This window comes from Macaca mulatta, chromosome 14 (genome assembly GCF_049350105.2).
Source record: "Macaca mulatta isolate MMU2019108-1 chromosome 14, T2T-MMU8v2.0, whole genome shotgun sequence".
Taxonomy (NCBI): domain Eukaryota; kingdom Metazoa; phylum Chordata; class Mammalia; order Primates; family Cercopithecidae; genus Macaca; species Macaca mulatta.
Window position 1 is genome coordinate 19,586,286 of NC_133419.1, and position 16,542 is coordinate 19,602,827.

The following is a 16,542-nucleotide window of genomic DNA, read 5'->3' on the forward strand; positions in this document are numbered from 1 at the left end:
GTATTAGCAAGATATTCTCCAGATAGAGTCAGCAGTTTGCTCTATTGTTTAGCGTTGATTTTTTGTCCAAAGACTGTAATGAATAACAACCTACTGTATTAGTTGTATATATCAGGGCTCTTTTCTTGTACAGAGCTTAGTACACTTCAGTTTTGAAAATAAATTTAAGTGAGGAGGATATTTATCAAATCAAGTTATAGAGACTATCCAAATAATGTCTTTAATTTTAAAACACTTTCATAAGTACAAAAGTATTTTACCTACCAATTAGGGATTCACATTCTTATCTTCTTCTGTGCCTTTGTTATTATTTTTACTGTATAACTGCAGTATAGGTAAGGTGGAGTAAAGTTGAAATACTTTTAACTAAAAGCACTCTAATGGACATTTGTTATTTTTAAGCTAGGTGCATTATTGGAAATGACATGAAATTTATTGCTAGGTTTTTAGTTTGTACATATCTAAGAAAATATAGTTTATGAAGACAGTGTTTTTTGTTTTTGTTTTTGAGACAGGCTGGAGTGCAGTGGCGTGATCTTGGCTCACCGCAACCTTTGCCTCCTGGGTTCAAGTGATTCTCCTGCCTCAGCCTCCCAAGTAGCTGGGATTACAGGCATGCACTACCATGCCCAGCTAATTTTTGTATTTTTAGTAGAGACAGGGTTTCACCATGTTGCCTAGGCTGGTCTTGAACTCCTGGTCTCAAGTGATCTGCCCATCTTGGCCTCCCCACGTATTAGTATTACAGGCGTGAGCCACTGCGCCTAGCCAGTGAAGAATTTTTTAACCCTTAAACTCAAAAGGGAATATAGAATAAAAACAAGTCTGTTTTCAGAACAGTTATTTAGTTGGGCCTCTAGAATAAAATAAAATATTGTTTTGGGAACCTATTAGGTGAGAAAAAATTCAGTAAGTAATTGTTAGACTTTGTGAAAGTCAGTATCTTGTAGAATTAATCAGTGAAAGAGCATTTCCACATTAAATGCAAAAAATTGACCAAAGATTATGAGACAAGAAGTTATTGTTGACTTCTTGAGTTAACCCCTTAATTCCCCCAAGGTTTAGCTTATCATGACAGATACCACTCTTTTGCAAGCTACATTTTGTTTTGAAAAGGTAATGGTCAGATTAATAAACCATGATTGCATCCATATTAGACTTGTGGTACAGGCCGGGCGCGGTGGCTCAAGCCTGTAATCCCAGCACTTTGGGAGGCCGAGGCGGGCGGATCACAAGGTCAGGAGATCGAGACCACAGTGAAACCCCGTCGCTACTAAAAATACAAAAAAATTAGCCGGGCGCGGTGGCGGGCGCCTGTAGTCCTAGCTACTCAGGAGGCTGAGGCAGGAGAATGGCGTGAACCCAGGAGGCGGAGCTTGCAGTGAGCCGAGATCGTGCCACTGCACTCCAGCCTGGGCAACAGCGTGAGACTCCATCTCAAAAATAAATAAATAAATAAATAAATAGACTTGTGGTACAATTTGTAGATCCAATAGGAATGAAAGTGGATCTAACAGTCTGTAGTCAGCTTGTGTTCATATAGTCCTTTGGGGCATAGTAATACATATTGAAGCAAATAAAAAATTAGAAATGCCTTAAAAGGCAAGCTTTTAAAGTATAAAGTAATATTTTAGCATATAAACTTAAAAGTGAGAATTACAACAGAATCAGGAAGTCTTAGAGTTTCAGGAGGGAAAAACTTTTTTTCCCTTAAAATGCAGTAGATTGTATACTTATTATTTTAATTATGAAAGTAATATGTTTTGATCATAAAACCTTCAGCCAGTTCAGCAAAGTGAGAATTGCCTGTAAACTTAACACTCAACTATTAACATTTTGATGTACAAAATTATTATTTTTATAGAAATTAATGTGAGATTGTTTCAAAAGAACCATGACTTTAAAAGTTCAGGGACAGCCCTGAGTGCATGTACTTGAAAATTGAAATAATTTTGCATCCTGACACCAAACTCTTTGGAATGTTGAAGTTTTTGGGATAGGAATACGAATGTAGTTTTTGCACAACTTTTTCAATTCCTTTTCTGTTGTATCCCCTCAAGCCCATCCTTCAAAAAACAAAAAATTGTCCCCAAAGATTTCCAGCTCAAGCATTTAGAGAATTAGCAGCTGTAGTAAATGTTACCCTGTTTGTATTATTAGGCAGAAGTGAAATGAATTCCTTACTGACAAAGAAAATGGTAGGTGCCGGCTGCTTCCCTTTGGCGTGAGATAGGCTATGTCATGGATAGGGAGTGACAGTTCTGAGATGTTCAAATAAGAATTCTGTATGTACTTACTACAAAATAAAGTAAAATATTGGCTTAAGTATTTTTCCAGTGTGAATTATATGCTGAAAACAGGATAAAAAGAAGATATGAATCATTCTTTAACAGGTATCCCCTGAATACTGATTCCTGGGACAGTAGCTTTTCCATACGGGAACAATAGGTGTCTTCTCATAGCTCCGTGTGTTAGTCCTTATGTGATGGAAAGTGAATAGAGAGAATGTCTTTAGCACTTGGGTATTTTAAAGATCTTAAGCAGTACATTTAGTTGATTGGCTTGCTTCATTCTTGAAAGAGTTGTGTGCATTAAAGACTTAATCAAATTGCATTGTATTTTGTGTGTTTCCTGTGCAGGCATCTGCATTCAGGTGTAGGTAGTACTGTTTTCCCAGCCCAGAAAGGACAGGGTGCTCAGTTGCCTTTATAAAGGCAATTTCTTGGTTGACTGCGATTGAGTGCAGAATTATAATACTGAGTGCTTAATTTATAACAGAAAAATGCAGAAGTGCAAACCTGTTAAACCCCTTATACATGTATAAATAAGGTAAACAATGGCAGATTAGCATGGAATATTGTTTGATGTGAATAATCTTAAAAACAAATTTCCTTGGCCTGTGCATGTTGTACCTGTTAACACGGAGAAAACTTGTAGAAATCAGTGCATCATCTTTGAAATATAATAAAATCAGGGAGAAAAAGCAGAGTGATGTGAGACAGCTGCTGCTTGGATTGGCAGCCTATTTATAATCTGGGAGGCTCGTTGCTAGATTGCTGTGCTGTGTGCTGTGCTCTCACACATCAGATAGGAATGATGATTTGCGTGCGTGTGTGTGTTCCTGCTCTCAGACTTCTAATTTTTCAGAAAGGATTCCTTTTCCTACATAAAAATGGAGCATGCTAGCAAAAGCAGATTTTCTGTGTTCCAAACACTCAACAGTCTCTCCAGTGGACCTCTGGGCATTTTTCAATGCTGGGAGAAGACCTTTGCTGGGCCAGGCATTTAAAGATGTAAGGCCTTCTCAGCATTCTTCGTGATGCTGGCTCTGCTGAGTGAGTGAGTCATGTGGGACAGAATGTCGCATTTCAGTACCTTTTGGCTATCTGTGCACGTTAGACAATAACGATTGCCAAGCCAACGTGTCTCAGGTTTTTTAATTACGGATTTAAATGCCCACAGGAGCTCTGCTCATATGTTAATTCCACTGTTTGACTTTAAAGGACTTTTTTTTTTTTTTTTTGCATTTTCTAATTCAGATTATAAAAGGCAGTCAACCATTCAATGTGGAAACAGTTTACCACATAAACTTGTTTGAGGGGCAAACAGGGTAGAGAAGAGGTAGCTGAAGCTTTTCTACAAGGGAAAAAGCCTCAATGCTCTCCCTTAGGTTTATTTTAAAGGGCCAAAAAGAGGTATATTAATAAAAATAACCTTGACACCTGTTTATGCAAAGGATCATAAAGCATTGGAATGATATTCTAAGTCCTATGCATTGTCAGCTTTCCTGTACCTTGTGCATGATATCTACATCATGGATTTTCTGCAACTCAATATTCCATCTTGGGCAGTTTCCCCCTAAGGCACATTTTACTACAAAACATATCCCATGCCACTGAGCTGGGGTGTTTTCAGAGCACTCTAATGGAATTTTAATTTTAAAACTTAGTCAAAACATAATTTTATAGATATATCTATCCCCAAAGGACTGAAAATTTTAAAGCCAAATATACGAAGTTTTGGATATTTTAGTATTTTGGTTTAACCTTAGCCCAGGTCTCTCACCTAAGTACGAATAATCAGAAAGCCAACTTCCTCTGATGCCAGGATATATTTAGATAACTTGGCAGGATCTGAGACTTTCTTTTACTTAAAGGACATTCTTGGGACATTGTCAAAATCCGCATAAAGTCTGGAGATAATAGTATTGTATCAGTGTTGATTTTCTGATTTTTCCCCTCAACATTTTATTTTGAAATATTTTCACCTACAATAAAAGTGTGAAAGCACTTTACAATGGGCTGTGAGCAGTCACAGTCCATCACCTATGCTTGCTCCATCACATATCTGCCCATGAATCTGTCTTATGTAAAGTCATATTATGCCTATGACTTGCAAATGATTCTGGAGAAAAATTGTGTGTTTGTGGAGAGAGAGTAAGAGAGGAGAATAAAACAAATGTGGTGAAGATAACATTTGTGGGGAATTTGGGTGAAAGGTATATAGGAATTTTCTGTGCCATTACAACTTTTCTGTAACCCTGAAATTGTGTCAAAGTGAGATTTTTTTTTAAAAATGAGATTATAAGAGCATAATCAAATTGGAATTTTCTTAGGATACCAGAGAATCATTTCTTCTCAGGTAAAGGTTTTTTTTTTTTTTGTGTGTGTGTGTGTGTGTGTGTAGTACAGAACTATACATGATTAAGAGAATGATCAGACCAGGAATATGACATCTCTGCTGACCTAATCTATTATCATGGAAAGTCTGGAATTGGTGCTAAAGCAGGAAGAAAGGGGATATCTACTTCATCAGAAAGTATTTGAATTTGACCTGAAAACTAACTGAAATGTTCACTTTCCTATTGGTCATATGGCGTGAAAGGGACATAGTAAGTTTGAGAAAAGAAGAAATTCAATGGGAATAGGACAGAAGAAGACTCCACCTCTTCCTGTCTGTGGTATACAATCATACTGTGTTGGGAAATGGAGAGGAGTTTTTTTGTTTCTTTGATTGTTTTTAATCTGTAGACATATGCCCCAGAGAAAATTCTTTTCCTTCAACATATTCCTGTCACTGTTATCTCTTTCAGAGAAAGCTCCTTGTGGATAGGCAGTGTGTGTTTATTTTCATAAAGTTTATAGAACACCATTACGCAGCTGGCTGATAGTGTTAATGACAAGATTAAGAAGCAAGATGGAACAACATAGCGTAATGCTGATCTTGAGTAGCTTCCTGTGAGAAATTATTTATTGGAAGGGATGTTCAATAATAAGGGATGATGGCTTTATAGACTAGTCTAGAACTAGGAGTCACTATGGTAGAGAAAAGGGAAATGAAGGGATCATCAGGATGGCAGGTTTATTCTTAAAGAAGTCCCTAAGTCTTTTTTTTTTTTTTTTTTGAGATGGAGTCTCACTTGGTTCCCCAGGCTGGAGTGCAGTGGTACAATCTTGGCTCACTACAACCTTTGCCTCCTGGGTTCAAGCTATTCTTCTGCCTCAGCCTCCTGAGAAACTGGGATTACAGGCGTGTGTGACCACGCCCGGCTTATTTTTTGTATTTTTAGTAGAGATGGGGTTTCACCATTTTGGCCAGGTTGGTCTTGAATTCCTGACCTCAAGTGATCCACCCTCCTCGGCCTCCCAAAGTCCTGGAATTACAGGCATGAGCCACCGTGCCAGGCCCAAAAGTCAAGTCTTAAACAAGTAATTAAAGTATAGAAGAAAAAATAAAGAGAATCTAAACTAGATGGCTACATCAGAGAGAAACTTAATATTACGTGAAAAGCAATTAAAAGCGTTGTTTTAATGGAAGAAAAGTGATGTTGCTTAATAAGCAGAAAGCACTTTCATGGGAGAAAGGAGGCTACTAACAAGAAAAAGAGAAGGACGGAAGAAAGAGATGTAGGGAGAGAGGGAGGGAAAGTTTTGATAGCCTAGACATGTAAGTGGGAGAAATAGGAAAGTCAAAGAAGGTAATAATTTAATGGAAGGTAGACTTATGCCTGGATCAGGTCCTGATGGGAAGGAGGAAAAAGAAAGAGGACCAGCAACTCAGCCCAATACATAAAATCATTAAGCTGGGAGATATCCCCAGACACCACCGTGTCCTTTCCTTGCTTTCGTAATCAATTGCAACTAATCCAGTATTTCCCAAACTGTGTTCCTTAGAATATCAGTGTTCCCACATGTTATAGGTTGCTATGTGCTCTATGCCATTCAGTGATTCTTTTTGTTTGTTTGTTTGTTTTTGAGACGATGTCTTGCCCTGTCGCCCAGGATGGAGTGCAGTGATACGATCTTGGCTCAGTGCAACCTCCGCCTCCCGGGTTCAAGCAATTTTCCTGCCTCAGCCTCCTGAGTAGCTGGGATTGTAGACACCCACCATCACACCTGGCTAATTTTTGTGTTTTTAGTAGAAACAGGGTTTCACCATGTTGGCCAGGCTGGTCTTAACTCCTGACCTCAGGTGATCTGCCTACCTTGGCCTCCAAAAGTGCTGGGATTACAGGCGTGAGCCACCGCGCCTGGCCTCCATTCAGTGATTCTTAACACACATTAGCAACTGAGGATAAGAATCCATTAGTAAAAATCTATTTAAGTGTGTTTAACTTGGTATTTGGTAAACTTACTACCCTCTTTTTCAGGAACACACCTTTTCATATCTCAGGGGATACCAGTATTCCATATGACACAGTTTAGGAATACTGACCTAACCGTTTGTAGAAAGAGAGCAGTCTTCTTTCTTAATTTCTTCACCTGATTTTGGAAATGGGTTTTGGCACTTCCCAAATGTTAGTCTGTTTCTGACATGTTACCTAAATCCTTTCTGCTCATGACCTCTTGCTCTGGGCAAAAAAGCCCTGTGCAAGACAGACTCACAAAATGTTCAAAATCGAAGGGACCTGAGTAATTAGCCATCAGCTGTCTCTCTGCCAGACCCGGCCTGCCTTATAGAAGGCTAAGAAACCATTGCTTACACTTAAACTGCATCCTTTCATAAGTCCCTGGCTTCTTTCACAGACCAAATAATACAAAGTCCTTTAACTTTTCCTCTCTCTTTTTTTCTAATTATTTTTGTTCCTTTTCCAGATTGTCCACATATCACTCAAGGTCTGAGACCTTAGCCTAAATATACTGTAATAGAAAATAACAAGGCCGGGCACGGTGGCTCATACCCATAATCTCAGCACTTTGGGAGGCCAAGGCAGGCAGATCACCTGAGATCAGGAGTTCAAGACCAGCCTGGCCAAGATAGTGAAACCTTATCTGTACTAAAAGTCCAAAAATTACCCAAGTGTGGTGGCGCACACTTGTAATCCCAGCTACTCAGGAGGTGGAGGTTGCAGTGAGCCAAGATCACACCACTGCACTCCAGCCTGGGTGACAGACCAAGGCTCCATCTCAAAAAAAAAAAAAGAAACTAATAGTATGTGGGCCGGGCACAGTGGCTCATGCCCGTAATTCCAACTGCTTAACTACTTGGGAGGCTGAGGTAGGAGAATCACTTCAGCCCAGAGGTTAGAGACCAGCCTGGGCAATGTAGTAAGACCTTGTCTCTAAAACAAAATGTTAAAGTACACTGTCATGGTGGCATGTGCCTGTAGTCCCAGCTGCTTGGGAGACTGAGGCCGGAGGATTGCTTGAGCCCAGGAGTTTGAGGCTGCAGTTAGCCATGATCATGCCACTGCACCCTAGCCTAGGTGACTAAGGGAGACCCTGTCTTTTTGTTTCTTTTTCTTTTTTTTTAAGAGACAGGGTCTCACTCTGTTGCCCAGGCTGGAGTGCAGTGATGGGATCACAGCTCACTGCAGCCTCAACCTCCCGGGCTAAAGTGATCCTCCTACCTCAGCCTCTCGAGTAACCGGGACTACAGGTGTGAGCCACCATGCCTGGCTAATTTTTAAATTTTTTGTAGAGATGGAGATCTCGCTATTTTGCCCAGGCTGGTCTTGAACTCATGATCTGAAGTGATCCTCCCACCTTGGCCTCCCAAAGTGCTGGAATTACAGGAATGAGCCACCACAACCAGCTCCTGTCTCTTAAATAAAAAAAGAAAGAAACAGAATGTGGTTTTGTTCTATAACAGAAAAATAACTATATGATTAATTTTTAGTTCTTTTATGTTATTCTCTTGTTCCTTTCTTTACAGCATTTGTGTCTCTTTAAAGAAAATATTGCTAACTTAGTTATCTCTGCTTCACTAGAACACTGCACACACACAGATCTTTTCCTTTCCTACTAGTGTGATGCCTGTATTTTCTGTTCCCATGGTGGTTTTTTCCTTTCCAAAGTGAATTATTCTGCCCTTCCTCAGGAATTCCTGAAATGTGAATTCAAAGAAGATAAGTGACCAGGCATGGTGGCTCATACCTATAATAATCCCAGCACTTTGGGATGCTGAGGTGGAAGGATCACTTAAAGCCAGGAGTTCAAGGCCAGCCTGGGCAACAAAGTGGGACCTTCTCTCTACAAAAAAATAAAATAACATAAAAATTAGCTGGGCATAGTGGCGTGTGCCTATAGTCCCAGCGACTTGAGAGGCTGAGGCAGGAGGATCGCTTGAGCCCGAGAGTTCAAGACAGTGAGCTGTGATCATGCCCCTGTACTCCAGACTGGATGACAGAGCGAGACCATCTCTGAACACACACACACACACACACATACTCTAGACTGGATGACAGAGCGAGACCCTGTCTCTGAACACACACACACACACACACACACACACACACTCCAGACTGGATGACAGAGTGAGACCATCTCTGAACACACACACACACACACACACACACACACACACACACTCTCTAGACTGGATGACAGAGCGAGACCCTGTCTCTGAACACACACACACACACACACACACACACACACACACACACTCCAGACTGGATGACAGAGTGAGACCATCTCTGAACACACACACACACACACACACACACACACTCTCTAGACTGGATGACAGAGCGAGACCCTGTCTCTGAACACACACACACACACACACACACACACACACACACACACACTCTAGACTGGATGACAGAGCGAGACCCTGTCTCTGAACACACCACACACACACACTCACACACTCCAGACTGGATGACAGAGTGAGACCATCTCTGAACACACACACACACACACACACACATACTCTAGACTGGATGACAGAGCGAGACCCTGTCTCTGAACACACACACACACACTCACACACTCCAGACTGGATGACAGAGTGAGACCATCTCTGAACACACACACACACTCACTCCCACACTCCAGACTAGATGACAGAGCGAGACCCTGTCTCTGAACACACACACACACACACACACACGCAGGCACGCACGTGTGCGATAAGGGTCTCTTTAATTGCTTTCTGTGGCATCTTTGGTGGTGCTTGGCCCAGGATGAATACTGTTTCTAGATTGACAATACTAATGGAGGTATGGTGTATACTTGTTAATAGTTTAAAATGTGATGATGTTATTTTAGAAGTCTAACGGCCAGGCACAGTGGCTCATCCCTGTAATCCCAGCACTTTGGAAGGCAGGAGGATCGCTTGAGACCATGAGTTCAGGACCAACCTGGGCAACAGAGTGACACTCCCATCTCTACAAAAAATAAAAAAAAATAGCCAGGCATGGTGGCTTGCACCTGTAGTTCCAGCTGCTTGGGAAGCTGAGGTGCGAAGATCACTTGAGCTTGGAAGGTCAAGGCTGCAGTGAGCTGTGATGCTGCCACTGCACTCCCATCTGAGTGGTAGAGCAAGACTTTCTCTTTCTCTCTCTCGTTTTTGGTTTTTTTTAAGAATCTATCTAATGGTCCCTTCCATATTCAGATACTCCTCAGTGTATGATGGAGTTATGGTCCAAGAAACCCATCATGCATTGAAACTATCGTAAGTGGAAAATGCACTTTTGACTTAGGATATTTTCAGTTTACAATGGATTTTCAGATGGAATTATCGGGACATAATGCCATCATAAGTTAGTTGAGAAGCTTACTGAATAATGCATATTGTTTTGGTACCACTGTAAATCAAACCACTGTAAGTTGGGGACTGTCTGTATTTGAAATGCTTAGTTTAAGAATAATGTTTTTCAACCATAACTATCATGGCTTTATAGGACATCAGCATTCAAAACAGGTTGTTTTTGAATCTGGAGTCAGTACAGTTGTTGCAGGCCCCAAAAGGTAACTTAAAATACAGAGAACTGTGGGTCATGTTCATATTTGAGAAATTTCATAACTTTTAGAGCTAAATAGGACCAAAGAGGATAATATTTTATATTCTAGATCATCAGATGGTGTTAGACACAAGGGAAGCAGAAAAAGTGAAAGTGGGAGCTAGTTGTATCCAGGGCCTGCTTTAAAAGATACAGCAGTAATCCACAAGCCTGGTAAGCACTTCCACCCGCTGCATATGTACACGTGCTTCCCTCCTGCTGCTGCGCAAAGACCCATCGAACAGTGTCAGATCAGGCGCTCCTGGTCCTTGGTGGCAGTTCTAATGAAAAATTGGTTTGCTGCAGGATACTAGCAGCCACTTCAGGGAATTCTAGTGTTGTCCCCAAACATGTCATAGGATCTTACTCTGCAGATGTGTGAATGAAATGCCATGTCTGAGAATGTCAACAGGGAACAAAGGAAGACATTAGGAAATGACACCACTGATGCCACAAAGTAGGGAACAAATCCAAGAAATCCAAGAAAAAGTAATCATATTCCCAGCCTGATTACTTTTGAGTGGCAGAATTGCCCATTTATCCTGGTCATTAACCAGGATAAATAAAATGGAGTGGTGAGAAACCTGCCTTCACAATAGTATCTTTGTTTTTCGTAGTTGGCCTAAGTTCCCATCATTCAGGTCTCTTCATAATGATGGCTAAAAAAAAGAGTCAAAATGTAGAAAATAGCAAAATGCCCTTAAAGGAACACAATTCGAAATGAGATGACATGATGGTTAAGATTATTAGGAACCTGAAAGTTAAGCACATTGACTTTCCTGCTTCTTATGGTTGTGTGGTCCTTTTCTACCTAGGAGGTGTAACTCACAGATATAATATGTCTTACTTGCTTCTGTATTTCAATGTTGTGTTATCATTTTTAGAGCAGAGCTGCTGTTTAACTGTCAAGCAGAAATATAAAAACAAAGGAACCAGTCAAATCTAACCAGAGACTAATGGGACTAAATTTCATTGCTAAGATTGGAATGCTGTCTGATTGCTTAAGTTAATATAAAAGTAAAGCATTTGGATCTTGGAAAAATTGGTTACAGGCAAATAGAGTGCAATTTATAGCATCAGAAAGAACACAGTACTCCATAATATCCACTCCAGAACATGTTCAGGAGTATGGTAGAGTGTGTTTAACTAAATTCCTCTGATCCCTGCTTTTAGCCAGCCTTGCCTGGATTGGCCATATCTTAGGGCTGTGTGGACCTGATTCATTCCCACTTAGTTTATAAAAGGCCATCTTACTTTTTGTCATGGTGTGCATGCTTACCAACAAAAGTTAGCTTTCTGGGTTAGTTCTCAAGTGAAAAAAGTTAAGATGATTCATTTGACATGATACTTAATTTTGATGTGACTTTATTTGGAACTCAGATCCCAAGCTAATCAAAAAGTACCATTAAAAGCGACATTCTTTTCCCCTATCTTCTAGAAAGCATTAAAAAGCAGTTTCTTCTTTTTCTCTTTAGAGAAGATAAAGCAAAAAACCAATAACTGAGAAATTAACAGTCACAAAAGTTTGCAAATGCAGTCTGTGAGTTTCAAAGTCTCCAAATTTAAAAAAAAAAAAAAAAAAAATAGATTAGGCTTCCAGAATGAGAAAGGCTTATTTTCTTCCCCCTTTCTTTTTCTTGCCTTATTTTGACCAAATGAGTTTGTCTTTAAACACAGTTTTAGCATCTTACATGATGTGTGTGCTCTTGCTGCTTACGGTTTGATACATTGATTTTGTCATACAAAGTCTTGCATTGGATTGCATTACTCTGAGATGTTATTTTAGAAATTGGTGATGTGCATCTGTGAGAGCGTGTCATGGTATGCAGTAAGCAGTGCCATTAAGTGAGTTATCACCATCTGCTCCTACCTACAGTTATTCTCGGTACAACATCATCATTTTTTCTACAGCCATCAACTGCTGTCTCCATTTTCTTGACTTAAAAAAAAATGTGCTGTCCATGTCAGGATTTTGTTCATATTTACCAAATTTTCTTTTGCCAAGTCATGTGACATACATACCTGTATGGAATCTCTTCCATATGTAATTGAGTCAAATAGGTCAGTGGGATTTAAAAGGCAATTAAATGGACACATAAATTATGCACAGACAGCTATTTTAGGATAGCTGTTTTCTCTGAATTGATGAGAGATGAAGTCTTTAGACAAATTTCTTTCAGTTTTAAGGAGATTCTTTTGTTTTTCCCCTATAGATTTTTCCCAACTGGCCAAATACACCCGAGGCTAAATGTTAATACTATACTGTACATTCTCCTGAAGATGGTGCTGAGCTTGAGCCCAGACCTTCACGATGAACAGCTAACAGATCATTGGGCATTCTGGGGAGGTACATTTTGATGCTTTTATAAGGAAGCTTTTGAAGCATAGGACACATTTTTTAACCCCTACAGCTAGTTAGAGTAATGAATTTAACCAAAAGAATAAATTTTCATTTTGTGTACATTGAAAAGGCAAAGTAATAAGAGCAATTTGGGTAGCTAATTACACTGTGCTTTGCTATATGATAGCCTTTTCTGTGGAACTTTGGTTTATTTCTAGGGGAAAGATTAGTTTTTCCTATCAGTCTATATATTTATAAAGAATAGTTTTTAGGGACAAAATAATTTACGTTTGATTTACATAATCTTTGTTAATTTTGTAGAAATTTGGAAGAAAATATTATAGTGAGTAAAGATAATGATTTCTTTTCTAGTTTGGTTTTTTTGAGGAGATGGGGGAGGTGGGTTTTTTTGGTTTTTTTTTTGTTTTTTTTTCCCCCCCTTAAGAGTAAATCCTGAAGTGTTACTTATAAATGGGGAGCTCTTCCTTGTCAGGAGTTTCAGCTTACCAAATAACTTCCTGATATACCACCACAGAAAGAATCTTATCAGTCCACATACCCAAAGCAAGAAAACATCCAAGTAGTATTTGCAAAAGTAGTTTACAGTCTTATTAGCTTTCAATATACTTTAATATCTCCTACTTCTTTAGTCATTCTGAGTGCTAAAAAACAAATCTCATTTTTTCCTTTGCTAGAACTATGAGAAAATAGCAAATATGCCCTTTAAAAATTAATAGATGTAGGCCGGGCCAGGTGGCTCATGCTTGTAATCCCAGCACTTTGGGAGGCCAAGGCGAGCGGATCACCTGAGGTCGGGAGTTCGAGACCAGACTGACCAACATGGAGAAACCCCGTCTCTGCTAAAAATACAAAAATTAGCTGGGCATGGTGGCGCATGCCTGTAATCCCAGCAACTCGGGAGACTGAGGCAGGAGAATCACTGGAACCTGGGAGGCGGAGGTTTCAGTGAGCCAAAATCATGCCACTGCACTCCAGCCTGGGCGACAGAGTGAGACTCCATCTCAAAAAAAAAAAAAACAAAACATTCCAGGTTAAACATTTTTAGTAAGAATACTACCTTGTGACTTCATCACATCAGGGCACATCATGTTGATTTGCCCCAGAATTACTGATATAAATTTTGATCATTGGTTGAGGTCGTGTCTGTTTAGTTAATTTTTAAGTGCTGTAGGTCTGCATTCTAGATGATAGAATCATATAATGATTTAGTTCAGTTTAACAAACATTTGTGAGGACTGCCAAGCTCCAGGTGATGGGCTATAAAATCAGCAAGACCTAGTTCTCCCCATGTTCTCAAGGTGCTGGCAGTGTAGTAGAGGAGACTAACATAAACGACAAATTGCAGTGTAAAATAGATTATGTCATGTACCATTTTAAAGTTATACATGGGTGCTCTTTGAAAATAGAGAAGGGAGATATTAATCCTGAGTAGGGGGTTAGGGAAGTGTTTGTGTAAGGAATGGTTTTTGATCTGGGTCTTCTAGAATGGGTAAGGTTTGGACAGGTGGGAAAGGTGTTGCATGAGAGAGGGAATAATTTAAGCAAAAGTACAGAGGCAGGAAAAAGCATTTTGAGTTCTGGAAATAGCAGATAATTCATAGTGGTTAAAGGAATGGATATAATGGGAGGTGAAGTATAGTTGTTAAGGGCCTTAAATGCCTTACCTAGGAGTTTAGGGAGAAGACACTGGGAAATTTTAAGTCAAGAAATGACATGGTGATATCCCTTTCTGAGAAAGATTGTTCTGCTAGCAAAAGGATCTACAGTCACACAAAGACATTTAGGTCAACGATAGACCACATATGTGATGCTGGTCCCATAAGATTATAGTGAAGCTAAAAATTTTCTGTTGCCTAGTAGCCATCGTTATCTACTTGGTAGCATAATACATTACTCATGTTTGTGGTGATGCTGGTGTAAACCTGTGTTGCCAGTCATGTAAAAACTATAGCACATACAATTATGTACAGTACATATTTGATAATAAATGACTATGTTACCAGTTTATGTATTTACTTTTTATCATTACTGTAGAATATACTCCTTCTGCATAGATACATAGATACATAGATAACTGTAAAACAGCAATAGCCTCGGGCAGGTCCTTCAGGAAGTATTTCAGACGAAGGCATTGTTATCATAGAAGATGACAGCTCCATGGATGTTGTTGTCCCTGAAGACCTTCCAATGAGATAAGGTATAGAGGTAAAAGTAATGTTGATGATTGTGACCCTGTATAGGCCTAGGCTAATGTGTGTGTTTGTGTCTTTGTTTTTAATTAAAATGTTAAAAACTTTAAAATATTTAAATATTTAAAAATGGAAAACAATGCATAAGGATAAAAAAAGTATTTTTATACAACTGTACAATGTGTTTTAAGCTGTTATTACAAAGAGTCAAAAAGTTTAAAAATTAAACTTTATAAAGAACAAAAATTACACTAAGCTAAGATTAATTTGTTATTGAAGAAGTAAATTTTTAAAATCTCAACCTGTAAAACCTAGAAGAAAACCTTAGAAATACTTTTCTGGAAATTGGCCTAGGCAAAGAATTTATGGCCAAGTCCTCAAAAGTAATTGTAACAAAAACAAAAATTGACATTTGGGACCTAATTAAAGAGCTTCTGCATAGCAAAAGAAGTATCAACAGGGCAAGCAGATAGCCTACAGAATGGGAGAAAATATTTGCAGACTATGTACCCAACAAAAGTTTAATATCCAGAATCTATAAGGAACTTAAATCAACAACAAAAAATAAATAACCCCGCCGGGCGTGGTGGCTCAAGCCTGTAATCCCAGCATTTTGGGAGGCCGAGATGGGCGGATCACGAGGTCAGGAGATAGAGACCATCCTGGCTAACACGGTGAAACCCCGTCTCTACTAAAAAAAAAAATACAAAAAACTAGCCAGGCGTGGTGGTGGGCGCCTGTAGTCCCAGCTACTCGGGAGGCTGAGGCAGGAGAATGGCGTAAACCCGGGAGGCGGAGCTTGCAGTGAGCTGAGATCGGGCCACTGCACTCCAGCCCAGGCCACAGAGCAAGACTCCGTCTCAAAAAAAATAAAATAAAATAAAATAAATAAATAACCCCATTAAAAAGTGGGCAAACAACATGAACAGACACTTTTGAAAGGAGATATGCAAGCAGCCAACAAACATATGAAAAAATGCTCAACATTACTAATCATCAGAGAAGTGCAAATCAAAAGCACAATGATACCACTTTACACCAGTCAGAATAACTATTATTAAAAAGTCAAAAAGTAACAGATGTCAGAGAGGCTGTGGAGAAAAGGGAACATATATACTGTTGGTGGGAATGTAAATTAGTTCAGCCTCAGCCATTTGGAGATTTCTGAAAGAACTAAAAAATAAAGCTACCATTTGACCCAGCAATCCCATTACTGGATATATACCCAAAGGAAAATACCTCATTCTACCAAAAAGACACTTACACTTGTATGTTCATTGCCACACTATTCACAATAGCAAAGACATGGAATCAACCTAAGTGTCCATCAACAGTGGATTGGATAAAGAAAATGTGGTGCATATACACTGGAATATTACACAGCCATATAAAAGAACAAAATAATATCCTTTGTAGCAACATGGCTGCAGCTGGAGGCCGTTATCCTAGGGGAATTAATGCAGAAACAGAAAATTGAATATTGTATGTTCTCATTTATAAGTGGGAGTTAAACATTGGGTACACTTGGACATAGAGATGGGAACAGTAAACACTAGGGACTCCAAAAGTGAGTAGGGAAGGATGGGAGCAAGGGCTGAAAAACTTCCTATTGGGTACTGTGTTCCCCATGTGGGTGACAGGATCAATAGAAGCCCAAACCTCAGCATTATGAAATATGCTGTTGTAAGAAACCTGCACATGTACCCCCTGAATCTAAAATAAATAATTATAATAATAATGTTTTTCAAAGAAATTAAAATTAG

General features: G+C 39.3%; 1 protein-coding gene and 1 long non-coding RNA gene across 51 annotated transcripts in view; both read left to right on the forward strand.

Annotated features, from left to right (window-relative positions):
• The window catches only part of PHF21A (PHD finger protein 21A), a 191,465-nt gene that overhangs the window by 91,762 nt on the left and 83,161 nt on the right, over window positions 1-16,542 (forward strand).
• On the forward strand, window positions 4,649-11,156 carry LOC144334249 (uncharacterized). The gene is made up of 2 exons (XR_013403927.1): window positions 4,649-6,438; window positions 9,538-11,156. It is a non-coding gene; the product is annotated as an uncharacterized LOC144334249 (long non-coding RNA).